The sequence below is a fragment of the Macrobrachium rosenbergii genome, chromosome 42 (assembly GCF_040412425.1).
Source record: "Macrobrachium rosenbergii isolate ZJJX-2024 chromosome 42, ASM4041242v1, whole genome shotgun sequence".
In the NCBI taxonomy this organism is placed as follows: domain Eukaryota; kingdom Metazoa; phylum Arthropoda; class Malacostraca; order Decapoda; family Palaemonidae; genus Macrobrachium; species Macrobrachium rosenbergii.
The window spans coordinates 41651322-41656321 of NC_089782.1; the positions used below are offsets into that span (position 1 = coordinate 41651322).

The 5000-nt window shown below is 34.0% G+C and overlaps 1 protein-coding gene and 1 long non-coding RNA gene across 7 annotated transcripts in view; one reads left to right on the forward strand and one right to left on the reverse strand.

Annotated features, from left to right (window-relative positions):
- LOC136828328 (metabotropic glutamate receptor 8-like) overlaps window positions 1-5000 on the forward strand; it is an 811414-nt gene that overhangs the window by 508118 nt on the left and 298296 nt on the right. The gene's annotated exons all lie outside the window — the stretch shown is intronic.
- Window positions 1-5000, reverse strand: part of LOC136828329 (uncharacterized) — a 342392-nt gene that overhangs the window by 101445 nt on the left and 235947 nt on the right. The window lies entirely within an intron of this gene.

Sequence of the window (5000 nt, forward strand, 5' to 3'; positions counted from 1 at the left end):
GAAAATGTTTCAAGTTTTAATAACAACTCTTCTTTAAAAAATCATGTTCGTAAAATACGAATTATGGTATCCCAGAAACTCTTAGTTCCTTCGAAGGGAAAGCAAAATAATAATAATAATAATAATAATAATAATAATAATAATAATAATAATAATAATAAAACAAAGGGAATCAAATGGAGTCAGACAGATTACCGTAAGGCGACTATAAAACCCCATACACCAACTAGTGTCAAAAATAATAAATACATAATGACACTGTGAAAAATGACGTCAGATGACAGGCCCATTAGAAAACAACGCTACGGCAATGGCAATCATTTTCTGACTGGCGTTCATCTAAGATGCGAAAAAATTAACTTTATCCGGATCTGGATCGATAATAAATGGAGTCCCTTATCCAGAATTATTGCAAATCTATAATAAGGTCCTTTGCCTGGCCATCAATTCGGCCTCTAAAGTGAAGGAAAGATCCACCTTGGGGGAAACACCAAGAATAAGCAAGAAAACTATTTTAAAAACCACACTCACGAAATCATTAGGAAGAGAGATAAAAGGGTCTTTTAATTAAGATCTGCTGAAAGGAACGATAGCTCAAGCTGGAATTAGCCACTACTCATTCTTACCGGTCAACAGTCCGTCCGATTTCTTACCAGTAGCTTGCCGGAGGACAATAACAAAACCTTCAAACCCGTCTTATTAGTGAAACCAGTGACCGAGTTCGTAAGGAACTGAATGAATTTACCAGGGCTTTAGAAGTTTAGAACTTATGTGATGTATACATATATATATATATATATATATATATATATATATATATATATATATATATATATATATATATATATATATATATATATGTATATATACATATCTATATATATATATATATATATATATATATATATATACATACATACATAAATACATATTTATATATAACCTACATATATGTACGTGTGAGTGTGAAGATTACTCTGCCGAATAACAAAAACAAAAGACGAAAAGGGTTGGAAACCGAATGCTCCGAAAAACCAGTAACAAAAAAAAAATAGAGAAGAAAACGAGTTTGAGACGCTCGATTTCCAGCAGTGTCTTCGGTGATTGGAAAAGCTGTCAGAGCCGATAATTCTTCCCTCGCCTCTCTTCCTCTCCTTAATCCTCTTCCCCTTTTTTTCAACCCTTCCATCCTTGGTCCTCCTCTCCCTCTCTCTCTCTCTCTCTTAACTGAGGAGAGAGAGAGAGAGAGAGAGTGCTCTATCGGACACACACACACATACGAGACAGAGAGAGAGAGAGAGAGAGAGAGAGAGAGAGAGAGAGAGGGCTGTATCGGAATCGTAATTTCTTCTCTCTCTCTCTCTCTCTCCACCCTCGAGAGGTCTCGTTGGAAATTGGATTCATTAGAGTATTTTCATTATTAAACTTCGACATTGACGATTTCTTTCCAATAAGTTTAGACGAACCTACTTCAAGCCTCACTTTTGAGGACCAGGTGAGTGGCGGAAATGTTATTAGTAGGCGGGAGAACACGATTTCCATACACGAGGATTTTCTTCTCTCTCTCTCTCTCTCTCTCTCTCTCTCTCTCTCTCTCTCTCTCTCTCAACTGGGGATATATATATATATATATATATATATATATATATATATATATATATATATATATATATATATATATATATATATATATATATATATATATATATATATATATAGATATATTGAATTAAATCTCTCTCTCTCTCTAACTCTCTCTCTCTCTCTTCATGTCTATTTTTGGGAGGATAAAGATAATGCTGTCTTGAACTCAGTTTGTGTTATAGGACAGATAAACAGATCGAGAGACAGACAAACAGACAGATAGTAGCGATGACTCTATCTTTAAGTATAAGTTTTGATGGCAGGGAAAAGCATATATTATGAGAGAGAGAGAGAGAGAGAGAGAGAGAGAGAGAGAGAGAGAGAGAGAGAGAGAGAGAGAGAGAGAGAGAGAGAAATGGGATACTCCTTAATTAGGTGCAATATACTGACACTAGAAATTTTGCGCAATCATCTAATTTTTGGATGATGGCTTTACATTTAGTTTTTTTTTTGAATTGCACAAAAAAACTCCATTTGTTTATTAATCATAAAGCTGTACCTTCAGTGTGTCTTGAAAAATTTCTCAAATTAGTCACAAAGGTTAATCGGTCCGCTGGTATGATCGCTAGTGTTGTGACATGCCGCTCAGATGTCGCGGGTTCGCGCCTCCCCCAAGGCAATGAAAAATCACCGGCTCTGTACTACTGCAGTATGGGGTCTGCTTTGGGAGGCTGAAACCAACATTCTCTGGAAGCTTGAATTTCATTTCAATGGTCCCTTAGGTGTGCTTATTCCATGTGAATAGGTTTCATCTACCGAAATAATAATAATAATAATCTGATACTGACTCCATGCTAGTTTTGTGATTCGAGACACTTTCTGAGACGCCATAAGTCAACTTTGAGGGAAAACCAAAAAAACTGACAAATAATGAAATAAAACTATAAAGAACAAGGATACTTTCAATTAATAATAAAGTAACTGGAAATCAATTTCTAAGACTGTTCACGTCTTGAGTTTATTGTAGCATATTCTAGTGTCATTCCTAGGCCATAACAGATATTGCAAAACAAAAACAAAAAAAAAAACAAGTAAATAACAGATACTACAAAAAACAAGTAAATAACAGGTATTACAAAAAACAAAACAAAAAATAACTATTTTATTAACAATAACAGCAAAGACTCGAAAGTGGCGCGCCGAACCCCTCGCCGGGTTTTTTTCCAGGAATTTAAACAGTAAGACGGATTAGAGGTGCCTCCATCAGCTCAGTTTTTTCAGTTACTTTGGCAAAGTAATTAACTAGAGGCATCTGGTTTAATCTCCTTAATCCGGAGGGAGTTTCACGTGTTGGTAAGGTGTCGGATTTGCCTAACTTTGCAGAAGGGAGTTTCCCGGCAGCAGCGGAGCGTAGCTGAATACTGGCGAGGGTTAAAATAAGAATGTTTTCACCAAGGTTGATGTGGATATTGGTTTTCACAATGGGAGGTTCGAGGAAGGCATTCCTGAATGTTAGAATTTGACTATTTTTTGTTATTTTTAAAGCTGACGATAAATACCTGCAGCCGATATCACTGAAGCTAATCGTGATTGGTGGCAGCTCCGGTTCAGCAATTATTATTGGTTACAGCGATATCGGTTACGGACAATTTACCGTCAGCTCAAAAAAAAAAAAAGAAAACTAAAAATTTGTTTGAAGCTGATGCTTTTCATGACCCTCCCTACAATGTAAATCAGTTCAACCACGGTTAATACTTAGTTGAAATAATAACACTTGGAATATACTGCAGCACTTTAAATACATTATTATTATTATTATTATTATTATTATTATTATTATTATTATTATTATTATTATTATTATTATTATTATTATTAAAGAAAGGTCATTGAACCGCAGAGCAGTAGTATCCACAGAACAGATAACGTGAACGTGGAAAATATAAATACATCTAAAATTTCAAAAACGGAATACAGAACGTATCAAATAAAATATCATATATATATATTAATCAAAACATCTATCTATCTATCTTTCTATCTATTTATCTATATATATACATATATATATATATATATATATAAATATATATATATATATATATATATAGTATATAAATATATATAGATATACATATATATATATATATGTATATATATACAGTAGATATGTATGTATATATATATATATATATATATATATATGTATATGTATATATATATATATATATATATATATATATATATATATATATAATATATATTGTATATGTATGCTATACCGTATATATGCCCGATATAATAAGAGATAAAACATGAGCCGGCAACTGTAACGAATATTTCCGTATCGCATTTTGTTTTATTCATCTCGAATAACTGAAATAATAACTGCAATAATAACCGTGTTGGCCAATCAAAATTGGAAAATTGCCTCCCACTGCGCGCTTGTCTCATGTTGCTATCAAAGTAACAATTTTTTTTCTCTCTCGTTCTCTCTTATTTCGAATAGCCATCAAGACTTGGGAGAGCGTGAACAAAAATGAAAATAAATAAAAAGTTGAGGTCCGAATCAATTAACGGGGTAAAAGGTGCTAATGAAGGTCTCTCTCTCTCTCTCTCTCTCTCTCTCTCTCTCTCTCTCTCTCTCTCTCTCTCTCTCTTTAATCAATCAACTTGTTAGGATACTTCCGTGCACGATTTAGGAATCAATATCCAGCAGAGGCTTCGAATTTGTCCAAAAAATGCCTCAAGGTTTGAGGTTCATTGTATTATTGGTCATAAGGACAGCTTATGAGTTAGCTCTGCGTAGAAAATCGGAGGCTGGAGTGAGCTAGATATGGGAAAGATGATTTATACAAATAGACATATATAAACATACATACATACATATATATATATATATATATATATATATATATATATATATATATATATATATATATATATATATATATATTATTTGTTTTCCCACTCTAGTGGGAATGGCGCCTAAGAGGCAAAAACTTCTATTTCTCAGTAGTTCTCTAGAGATGCGGTTGCTGGCCCCATGCCTTTTCCATGACTCTAGCTGACGGCGCTGGTACCCAATCACAGCTGGGTCGAAAAGCAGGAGAGAGACAGAAATCGAACAACGAACCTTGAGAACATGAAAACAGCGCTCTACCACTGAGCTACGGCAGCAACGGCAATCAATCAAAAAATTATTTAGTGTGATTTTAGAACCTCAAAATCTGTTACAAGTATCGATAACGATTATTGTTTATCAGGCCTGAGTGAGACACTGCAGCTTGCACCAAGCAGCTAAGAACTACTGCAAGGTTAGTGATGAAGTTAAGTATACCCTAGTTTAACCAGACAACTGAGCTGATTAACAGCTCTCCTAGGGCTGGCCCAAAGGATTAGATTTATCTTACGTG